Source organism: Leptodactylus fuscus, chromosome 11 (assembly GCF_031893055.1).
Source record: "Leptodactylus fuscus isolate aLepFus1 chromosome 11, aLepFus1.hap2, whole genome shotgun sequence".
Lineage (NCBI taxonomy): Eukaryota > Metazoa > Chordata > Amphibia > Anura > Leptodactylidae > Leptodactylus > Leptodactylus fuscus.
Window position 1 is genome coordinate 10,944,608 of NC_134275.1, and position 12,884 is coordinate 10,957,491.

Genomic DNA, 12,884 nt, shown 5'->3' on the forward strand with positions numbered 1-12,884 from the left:
GATGTCCCACCTTGTGCCCATTTACTACCAATGCCAAAGACTATGGCCGTGCCAGGGATGCAGTGTTACTATGTATAAGGACACAGTAATCTGACCACATTTTGGGATCTGTATTATGGCAGAATTGCTTGGAATTACTCTTAAGATTGCTCAGTTTTGGGTGAATTCCTTGTGCTACTCTATATTGAGGTACCGGAGGTTTTGCACATACCAGAGAAGGTTCCAGGATTAGGGCGGCTCCAGGATTTACAGGCACTATCTTATCTGTGACTGCTTTGTATTAAACTCTTGGCGCGTCTTGAGGATTCTGAAAGTTCTAGTCCGCTTTGTGCAGCCACATTACACGTCACTTAGTAGCGTCTTTAGATTATTGGGGGCCCCGGCTGCAGACTGTAAATATACAATGGCCGCCTTCTTATATGGGCTGTCCAGCTTTATATGGGCTGTCTAGCTTTATATGAATAATTTATTAACTGTATAATGGAAGGTTCTGCAACTAATAATCTTCATATTAACTCCCCACAATCTGTAAGATCTCTGGTGGCTCGTAGTGAATGGAAATGTCAGTGCCCAGGGTAAAGGTGGCCATAAATATCATCTAGTGCGTATAGGGTGCGGTACTGACTGATGTCAGGGAAGTGGCGGATTTACCATGGCCAGTGGTTGGTTCACAAGGATATTCAGCCACTGACAGAGGGGTCTGGAGGTGACATAGGAGTTTGGAGAAAGAATGTCTGGAGGGGACAAAGGAGTCAAGAAAAGACAGGAGTCAGGACAGAGACATAACTAGAAGCTTCTGTGTTCCAATGCAAAATCTGTAATGTGGACGGTACCTACTTAGTGTCCTATAGAATATATAGTTATAGATGTGCCCCTGGGTGTGGAGAAGAGTCAGAGGTGTCTGGAGAGGGACAGACTGGTCAGGAGGAGGGAAAAGGTGTTTGAAGGGATTGGCTTATTGCCCTCTCCACAATAAAACAATTCATAACTATTTGCAGAACGTCTCATCGCAGACTAGATCTTATACAATTGCAGAGTATAGCATCACAGAGTATATCTTATACAATCAAAGATTGTCTCATTGCAGACTAGATCTTATACAATCAAAGATTGTCTCATTGCAGACTAGATCTTATGCAATTGGAGAGTATATCGTCCCAGACTAGATCTGATGCAATTGGAGAACGTCTCATTGCAGACTAGATCTTATGCAATTGGAGATTGTCTCATTGCAGACTAGATCTTATACAATTGCAGAGTATAGCATCGCAGACTAAATCTGATGCAATTGGAGAACGTCTCATTGCAATCTGGATAATCTTTGTATGAAATCTGAGAATCCCCTGTAAGACGCAGCCTCCTAGGGTCCGTATAGCTGAGGGTTGAGCAGTATTATCGCTGGGTCGCCGGTAGTCGCCTGATTGTGATCTGCAGCGTTTTGTCGGTAATCTCACTGTGTTATTACTGGGGTTGCAGAGACCTTTACCAATGTCAGACCAAACCATCGGGGGTCTTTCCATAATTTCCATTATCTGATATTTTTTGGTCTCCGAGGCCTCTTGTTGATTTCTGAACAATAGGATCTACATTGCATTATCCTGAATTTTTGGCCTGTTTTTCTCAGCACTCGTGAGCTCTGGAAAATATATTAGTATGGTGTGAATGTGATCCTACCTCCTCTATTGAGAGCTGCATTGTCTGCTGTAATTCCCCAACACCCGGGGCGCAGCCTAATACAAACCATGCTCTAGTAAGGACGCCGTGATATGAGGAATGTGGAAGGAAAGTGACGCCCAAAATAAAAAGTCATCCTTTAAAAAATGGAATCTGGAAATCTTAGCTGGCACTGATGTACAGGCCTCTAGAAGAGGAGTCGGATACAGGGCTGCTGTCTTCCAGTGGGCTGTATTGTGGAGAACGGGGAGATTAGGAAATTGTAGGTTGTATACAGTGTACAGGTCCCTGCGCAGGGAAACTATTGCCTAGCAAGTGATGACAATTTTATTGAGACCCTGAAGAGGTTAATGCTGGTGAGTTTTGGGGTATAAAGGTACATGTACAGGGACATGCAGAAACCAGGTGGAAAATCTGCACTAACCGTATATGCAGAGTTTGAAGCCATTTCCATTCACTGTAATGGAGCTGAGTACACCCAACTTTATACAGCTGCCGTCAGTATGAAATCCGTCCTGGGGCACCTCCTAAGTCCCGTCCCGCTAGAATGAGTTACTCTGTTTACATTTCCGGGTGCGTGGGCTTGTTGAATATTGCAGCTTTCAAGAGAACTGCGTCAAAAAGCTTTCTTTTTAATAAAAATCCAATGGTGAATTCTTTAGAGTGTTATATGACACATATCTACATATCTACATATACACATATATATATATATATATATATATATATATATATATATACACACACACACAGTGATGTACCAGACTCCTCCAAGTGCAGGGACTTGTATGAAGGTGGGACCAGCTATGTGACTAGCGCTCTGCAGACATACTGACCTGTGCCTATTGTGAGACCTATGGAATTCTATATAATATACCAGATATGCAGTAAATGTGTCATTCTGTAGGACGCCGGCTTCCATGGCCACCAATGTACAATGCCCAGTAGTCTGTCTAGTGCTATTTGTCTGCTGCGGGATTACTTGGTAGTTTCTTCCTAATACAAAGCGGCAGGAGAAAAGAGGCCGACAATTTACCTATTATAGGCTTATTAATCCATGAGCTGCAGGCTACATAACCGGGACAGCTGGACCTACCTTCTGCTGTGAATCATCCCCATCACACCGTTATTAGGTTTACACCATGTGGCGACACACACAGCGGGGGCTGCTGGTTTTGGGATCATCCACCATGTTGGTTTTTGATGCAATTCCTTATTGTACAGGATGGGGATGAGTAACACCAGAGGTGTCCAGCAGCGGCCTCTCAAACAATGGCATACCTACTATGTAGGCAGACCATGCGGTTGCTATGGGGCCCGCTGCTGATATTCTCCTTTTTCATTGCATTTTCCTGCAGCCACTTCTATGTAAGGAGACTTTTACAGCTTCCATTGACTTCAGTGTTTGCTGTATTGATTCCTATGGACTAAGCTGAACACAACACAAGGGATTGCCTTACTACATTTCGCTATACGGCCCTATGATATCAGTGTACTGGTCATTGGCGGCTTTGGGGTTGATTATAATGTGTGTGGTTACCTTTAAGTGAATCTCCATCTTTAACACCATGTCAATGCTAAATCATGTCTTAATATAATGAATGCAACTCCATTTGTCTGAAACAAAGCTCCAAATACCCTGCATAGAGTAACAGGATAAAATCCTATCTGCCTGCGGTCACCACTAGGGGGAGCTGTGGAGCTTTCCATATAAATACAGTCCTGTTCAGGGGTGGACACTCACTTGGATATATATGTATAGTGGGGCGATGGAGCGGATCAGGACTACGACCATTGTGAGCTGTCCGTCCATGCGCCCGCTGACTTCTCTCCTGCATGTCTTGTTGCCTTGTCTACAGTTTCATCTACACGGCTGACTAGTCCGAGTCAGTGCGGGGAAAGGACTCGATAAACGCTCGCCTGTCAGTGTTATAATCCGCATGTGGGAAATGCTACAAATATCTACAAATTTTCTACCACCATGGAGATAAGAGGAGAGACGGCTCTGCTCTGTGCAATGCTCGCACCCTGGTTTGGTTACAAAGGGAACAAACTAATGTACAATATTTATAAAGTGGATTTTATTTTATTTGACTTTTATTTTATTTTTTATAAATGTTCAATAAAACACATCTGTCATTCGGCACTTTAATATTCGTTTGTCATTTGTGACGTCGTGTCTATGGGACGTGCTAAGATTTTGGATGTGAAGGAGAAAGCCCGGCGTGGTACTTGTTTAAAGGAGTTGTGCCATTAAGGACACTTACCCTTTATCTACAAGATTGGGGACAAGTGTCCAATAGCTGGGGGTCTGAAAGTTCCCCTAAAGCCTCCTTGTGTGGCCATTCCATTCGTAATCAGTATTTGACATCTTCAAAAACTGATTTCAAACAGTTCAAATAAAAACTCATTCATTTCAATGGGTTTTAAAAGTAATCAGTGAGGGCGGCTTTATAACAGCGCCCGGGCTCTGCTTTAGGCAATCTGGAGAAACTGGACAGGAGACAGAAACCCAGCAGTCAGTTTTCAAACCCATTCACTTGAAAATGTCCGCCCGTGAGCCTCTTGTACTCCAGAGCTGCGCTAGCTATTCTGCTGGTGCAGTCACTGTGTACATACATTACATTACTTATCCTGTATTATACTCCAGAGCTGTGCTCACTATTCTGCTGGTGAAGTCACTGTGTAGATATATTACATTAATTATCCTGTATTATACTCCAGAGCTGTGCTCACTATTCTGCTGGTGAAGTCACTGTGTAGATATATTACATTAATTATCCTGTATTATACTCCAGAGCTGTGCTCACTATTCTGCTGGTGAAGTCACTGTGTAGATATATTACATTAATTATCCTGTATTATACTCCAGAGCTGTGCTCACTATTCTGCTGGTGCAGTCACTGTGTACTTACATTACTTATCCTGTATTATACTCCAGAGCTGTGCTCACTATTCTGCTGGTGAAGTCACTGTGTAGATATATTACATTAATTATCCTGTATTATACTCCAGAGCTGTGCTCACTATTCTGCTGGTGCAGTCACTGTGTACTTACATTACTTATCCTGTATTATACTCCAGAGCTGCGCTCACTATTCTGCTGGTGCAGTCACTGTGTACATACATTACATTACTTATCCTGTATTATACTCCAGAGCTGTGCTCACTATTCTGCTGGTGCAGTCACTGTGTACTTACATTACTTATCCTGTATTATACTCCAGAGCTGCGCTCACTATTCTGCTGGTGCAGTCACTGTGTACATACATTACATTACTTATCCTGTATTATACACCAGAGCTGCGCTCACTATTCTGCTGGTGCAGTCACTGTGTACTTACATTACTTATCCTGTATTATACTCCAGAGCTGTGCTCACTATTCTGCTGGTGCAGTCACTGTGTACTTACATTACTTATCCTGTATTATACTCCAGAGCTGCGCTCACTATTCTGCTGGTGCAGTCACTGTGTACATACATTACATTAATTATCCTGTATTATACTCCAGAGCTGCGCTCACTATTCTGCTGGTGCAGTCACTGTGTACTTACATTACTTATCCTGTATTATACTCCAGAGCTGCGCTCACTATTCTGCTGGTGCAGTCACTGTGTACATATATTACATTACTTATCCTGTATTATACACCAGAGCCGCGCTCGCTATTCTGCTGGTGCAGTCACTGTGTACATATATTACATTACTTATCCTGTATTATACACCAGAGCCGCGCTCGCTATTCTGCTGGTGCAGTCACTGTGTACATACATTACATTACTTATCCTGTATTACACCCCAGAGCCGCGCTCACTATTCTGCTGGTGCAGTCACTGTGTACATACATTACATTACTTATCCTGTATTACACCCCAGAGCTGCGCTCACTATTCTGCTGGTGCAGTCACTGTGTACATACATTACATTACTTATCCTGTATTATACTCCAGAGCTGCGCTCACTATTCTGCTGGTACAGTCACTGTGTACATACATTACATTACTTATCCTGTATTATACTCCAGAGCAGCGCTCACTATTCTGCTGGTGCAGTCACTGTGTACATACATTACATTACATTACTTATATATATGACTAGAAGCCTGATAATAATACCATAGAAGAGATCTGATACTGATAGGGGTGATTGTATTATTTTGGCCGCGCTCCCCTCTTACACTTCCTTTAACACAGTGACATATATAGATGACAAATACTGTGCGTCTTATTCCTGATGACACTTTATACCGTCTGATCCTACTATTGTGCGGTCACTTCAGCCCTCTCCAGGGTTCGGTGAGATGATTTGCCATTGGTAACCACAGGGGGTCACTCTTTCTCCACAGGGGGCCGCGGCTCGTGTCCTTTAGTCCGGGCAGTTTTTTACAATGTGCATGAAGAAATGGTCTAATAACAGAAGCCATGCGATGTCTATACTCTATATGTCATAGAGAGAGGAAGGAGGGGGTGCATGGCAGAAGTGGGGGTCATCCTAAAAACACCACATTTGCACTGATTCTCCTGTTGGTGTAGGTTGCAGCCAGCCATAACCCACAGCTGCTAGGCCATGCTGAGAGTTGTAGTTTCATAACAAGTATAGAAAAGCAAAGCAATAGTGGGTGCAAAAGTAGTGGCTGCGCCCGCACCCCGACCTTGTGCCAGAGGGGCCCCTGCTATATAAGAAAAACAATATTATATACAGTGTATGGCAGGTACCGACCCTGCTGCATTCATTATTTATATGACCGTTATTACTTTACAGAGCAGGCTGGGACTTCTAGTCCTACACCGTATGGCATCTATGGCCTGGCAGTGCATGCTGGGACCTGCAGTGCTTTAAGAGAAGTTATTGCCTCTGTCCAGTCTAGTCTGAACAAACCTCATAGAGAAGATCACAATATAAAAAAAAAATGCATCAAGACTGCAGAGTGTGAATAAACCTTAAGTGTAAATTGTGCGCTAAGTTCTAGCAAATGTGAGACAGGCGTTTGTGAGCGGCAGAGCGTGTAGGAGACGTGTATACAGGGAGCGTATGGAGCTCATTGTGGTTTCCAGAAGACGCCGCAGCTTCCTGTACAGCGGTTTCTATACGGAGGGGCACGTGTATGATGTACATGTCACCAGACGACAGACTAGCGCTGCTCCCTGATTTGTTCTTGTCAGAGGGGGTAACAGGACATGACATGTAACTAATGCATGCTACACCGTACATGTGTGTACGCCATTTCTACAAGGGGCCTGTGTAAGATGTCTCTACTTCATTCCTAATGTTCTATATTGTAGCGTATATATATATATATATATATATATACACACACACAATATATATATATATATATATATATATATATATATATATATATATATATATATATATATATATATATATATATATTAGAATGTGAATGGGGCTGAGCTGCAATACCAAACACAGACCACAGACAGGAGGGGCGCTGTTTCTGGAAATAATATATACCTTTTTCTAATATCAAATTTTCAACAACATAGGTCATATTAGAAAGACCCCAGAGGTTTTGCCTGTGTCCCGGTATTCTGTGTGTCACACACCTCTGGCAACAAAAATCCTGTGTTAAAGGAAACCATCAGCAGGTTGCCTCTCATCACTATTATTATTATTATAAGTCTTAATGAATATTTGATCTATTGATCTGTGACTCCTTTCTATGTGCTATTGTCCTCCTGTATCAGCCAGTTCTGCTCCTGCCCTCTCCTTTCTCTTCTCGTAGCCCAGAGAGTCGCTACGTTAGAGCATCGTGTAGTCACTGAGTCGCACTGGCTTCATAACAATGCACAGGCCCTGCGCTTCCCTAGCTCTGGGGATTCTCACATCGGGGTCAGTTTACTCTACAACGATCAGGATTTACAATAATAATCTATCAACTTGAACCTAAGAAATTGTGGCACAACGCACATAAGGTTTGGGGTCCATCAATATGGCCCCTGTGTGGGTCAGAGGGGCAGACCCTTGGCTGGGCTCATATCAGCACATGTCGGTCTGATGTATACATGTGCTGTAGAGCCTGTGGCTGAGTCTTAGGTTTCTGCCGCTGTTTGCAGTCCTGTCCTGCCATGGGTTGACACGGACCACTAGCCCCATTGCTAGTGTGACCACCCACCATAGTTTCGGGACTGTTTCGTACGGCTGGACACATCTTTTCATGGTTTGTCCTTAACTGACTCCTATTCACATTAATGTGATTTAAGAGCTGCATTTTTACATCTGGATTTTGATGTAGAAAATGACATGATGGAGTCCATGGCAAAAACCTAGATTCTGAATACAGATCTATATCCAATCTACCGTATGTATAAGCTGTGGTTGTTCGGAGCCTCCATTATCTGCTATGAGTTCTGGACCTTGATCAGATTGGGAATGACGCGTGTGTGATACTTGTAGTTCTGCAGCAGCTGTGACACTGAGTGCAGGCCATGGGAGTGACAGAACCATTACCGAAAACAGATGTCACCTGACAAGATGAAGGGCTGAGACCTGACATTATGGACAGAACAAAGCACAAGGCGGCATTTACAAAGAATCTAAGGGAACTGTAAAATAAAATCATAGTCTTCTAGGTGTGAAGCGCTGCCGGCTAATCACATGATCTCTAGGTCTAGATTACACATCTACATCACATGATCACTAGGTCTAGATTACACATCTACATCACATGATCACTAGGTCTAGATTACATATCTATATCACATGATCACTAGGTCTAGATTACATATCTATATCACATGATCACTAGGTCTAGATTACATATCTACATCACATGATCACTAGGTCTAGATTACATATCTACATCACATGATCACTAGGTCTAGATTACATATTTACATCACATGATCACTAGGTCTCGGGCGGTCCATATTACATATCTATATCACATGATCACTAGGTCTAGATTACATATTTACATCACATGATCACTAGGTCTCAGATGGTCCATATTACATATCTACATCACATGATCACTAGGTCTCAGATGGTCCATATTACATATCTACACTCACCGGCCACTTTATTAGGTACACCATGCTAGTAACGGGTTGGACCCCCTTTTGCCTTCAGAACTGCCTCAATTCTTCGTGGCATAGATTCAACAAGGTGCTGGAAGCATTCCTCAGAGATTTTGGTCCATATTGACATGATGGCATCACACAGTTGCCGCAGATTTGTCGGCTGCACATCCATGATGCGAATCTCCCGTTCCACCACATCCCAATGATGCTCCTCTATTGGATTGAGATCTGGTGACTGTGGAGGCCATTGGAGTACAGTGAACTCATTGTCATGTTCAAGAAACCAGTCTGAGATGATTCCAGCTTTATGACATGGCATTGCATTATCCTGCTGAAAGTAGCCATCAGATGTTGGGTACATTGTGGTCATAAAGGGATGGACATGGTCAGCAACAATACTCAGGTAGGCTTTGGCGTTGCAACGATGCTCAATTGGTACCAAGGGGCACAAAGAGTGCCAAGAAAATATTCCTCACACCATGACACCACCACCACCAGCCTGAACCGTTGATACAAGGCAGGATGGATCCATGCTTTCATGTTGTTGACGCCAAATTCTGACCCTTCGATCCGAATGTCGCAGCAGAAATCGAGATTCATCAGACCAGGCAACGTTTTTCCAATCTTCAATTGTCCAATTTCGATGAGCTTGTGCAAATTGTAGCCTCAGTTTCCTGTTCTTAGCTGAAAGGAGTGGCACCCGGTGTGGTCTTCTGCTGCTGTAGACCATCTGTAGCCTCAAAGTTCGACGTACTGTGCGGCGTTCAGAGATGCTCTTCTGGCTACCTTGGTTGTAACGGCTGGCTATTTGAGTCACTGTTGCCTTTCTATCAGCTCGAACCAGTCTGGCCATTCTCCTCTGACCTCTGGCATCAACAACGCATTTCCGCCCACAGAACTGCCGCTCACTGGATGTTTTTTCTTTTTCGGACCATTCTCTGTAAACCCTAGAGATGGTTGTGCGTGAAAATCCCAGTAGATCAGCAGTTTCTGAAATACTCAGACCAGCCCTTCTGGCACCAACAACCATGCCACGTTCAAAGGCACTCAAATCACCTTTCTTCCCCATACTGATGCTCGGTTTGAACTGCAGGAGATTGTCTTGACCATGTCTACATGCCTAAATGCACTGAGTTGCCGCCATGTGATTGGCTGATTAGAAATTAAGTGTTAACGAGCAGTTGGACAGGTGTACCTAATAAAGTGGCCGGTGAGTGTATATCACATGATCACTAGGTCTCAGATGGTCCATATTACATATCTACATCACATGATCACTAGGTCTAGATTACATATCTACATCACATGATCACTAGGTCTACATTACATATCTATATCACATGATCACTAGGTCTAGATTACATATCTATATCACATGATCACTAGGTCTAGATTACATATCTACATCACATGATCACTAGGTCTACATTACATATCTATATCACATGATCACTAGGTCTAGATTACATATCTATATCACATGATCACTAGGTCTAGATTACATATCTACATCACATGATCACTAGGTCTCAGATGGTCCATATTACATATCTTACATCACAAGGTCACTAGTTCTCGGGCGGTTCCTATTACATATCTATATCACATGAGTCACAAGGGGGTTAGGGTGTTTGGCCTTTCAGCTGATAGAGATCACATGACCCATTTCCCTGTAGCCATTACTCCAAGGAGTCCAGGGGGCGGGGTTCACTCCTGACAGATATTATAGCAGCCTATCAGTGAGTGTGGCGGTTCCCAAAGATTCTGCTCTAATAGAATAGATATGGGACTATCTTGGTGAGGTGATCCCTTTAAGCTCCCTGCCTTAATATGCGAAATATGTACCGTAATGACTGTATTTTTTGCTGACATCTTGCTTGTTTTCCAGAGTCCTTATCATGGAGACATGATGGGAGAGGCTGCGATGTGATAGATGGAGGGAGGAGAAGCCAGAGGGGGAGTAATAAGAGGATTGGAGCTGCAGCGTTATATGTAAGGTTAATAACAAGGCTACAAATGCAATTATATCCATAAAGAAGATACAAGTCTGGCAGATATATATCAAGGCGGAGAAACGCCTCACAACCTACGCCAGCAGGCGCTGCCCTAAACGCAGAATGTATGGCCGGTAATACAAAGTATGCAGAGTATTTAGAAAATGTCTTTTATATACAGAGGCAAAACTACTGGAGGAATAGAGACGTCTGGGTGCAAATTTGGGAGGAAACCAGCAATGTCCAAGACATCAGCTATCTGCATCACTGACCCTCCTGTGTGTGGCCGCAGGTGTGGGAGCCCCGGAGCAGGGGCACATTATACTACAGAGACCAGGAGTCTCATATTATGTCATCCTTTACCTAAAAGTGCAGCGCAATAAATTACAATATCATCAAAAGTTATTATTTTTATTAGTAATTCAATTGATAAAGTGACCCCCCATATATTATATTATACAGTGACCCCCATATATTATATTGTATTATATTACACACTGACCCCATATATTATATTGTATTATAATACACACTGACCCCAATATATTATATTATACAGTGACCCCATATATTATATTGTATTCTATTATACAGTCACCCCATATATTATATTGTATTCTATTATACAGTGACCCCCATATATTATATTGTATTCTATTATACAGTCACCCCATATATTATATTGTATTATATTATACAGAATATATGGGGGGGGGAAGAGTCACTATATAATATAATATAAAATATGGGGTCACTTTTTCAATCGAATTACTGAAAAAAAGTAACTTTTTGATGATATTGTAATTTATTGAGCTGCACTTGTATTCATCTTCAGGCACAGACCCTGGATCTGGAGACGCTGAGCGTGCGCTGTTATCCATGGCCGGATTTCTATTAGAATTTAATATGAAACACATTTCCTCCAATGTATCATAATCCGACAGTTCATTAGAAATGGAAGAACAGAGAAGAACCAATGATGGGAAATTCTCTGAGGCAGGATTATACATGAGGGGCTTAGATACACAGCTCTGCAGACTGTATCACACAGGATAGGATAGGATTAGATACACAGCTCAGTATACACTATCACACAGGATAGGATTTAGATACACAGCTCAGCAGTCAGTATCACACAGGATAGGATTAGATACACAGCTCAGCAGACTGTATCACACAGGATAGGATTAGATACACAGCTCAGCAGACTATCACACAGAATAGGATTAGATACACAGCTCAGTATCACACAGAATAGGATTAGATACAGCTCAGTATACAGTATCACACAGGATAGGATTAGATACGCAGCTCAGCAAACAGTATCACACATGAGAGGATTAGATACGCAGCTCAGCAGACTGTATCACACATGATATATCTTATCACATATGAGAGGCTTAGCTACACTAAATCAGCAGACTTTTGTGGTTGCATCTTGACCTTGATATAAATGCACCAATATCTTCCACCAAAGTGTTCCAAGCCCCTCTAAGAAGCTGCTTTACCAGTAAAGTAGTTTCACAGGGGATGAGCTTGGCCTAAAGGGCACCTGTCAGATTGATTTGTGACACTAAACCCCCCACTGATCCTTATGGACAGGGGTGTAGTGTGTGGAATAGCGCTGCTGTAGACTGACCAAACCCAAACCTTTATACTTACCTAGAGATGAGCCTCATCGGACCCATCTCTGGTGCTCCCGGTGCCTTCGCAGTTGTTTAGTGAGGTCGGGGATGTACACCCCATCAATGCGCATGCATCCCATATCTAGTACATGCGCCCTGAAGTGAGGCTTACTTTTCCTGGCTTCACAGAAGGACAGCTGCTGGGTAAGTCTAAGGGGTTTGTATTTTTAGTATGGGTGCAGACAGCTTTACAACAGGGCTATTTGGGACACTAAATCACCAGTCCATAAGGTTGACCTGATGGGTTCTCTTTAAATGTGCTAAGTCTGAAGTAATATTCTGGTCCAAAGTAAGCAAACTAATAGTCGCTATAACCTTAGACTCGGCGGTGTATCCATACAGCAGATCTATCAGCCATTAGGATACATCTGGCACTTCTTCAGGCTGCCTGTCTAAATTTACACTATCAGTAAATGTGGCCGAGTATTCCACAAAATAGACCAAGGTACATTAGACTAGCAGGTAATATCCTACATGATGGGCTTA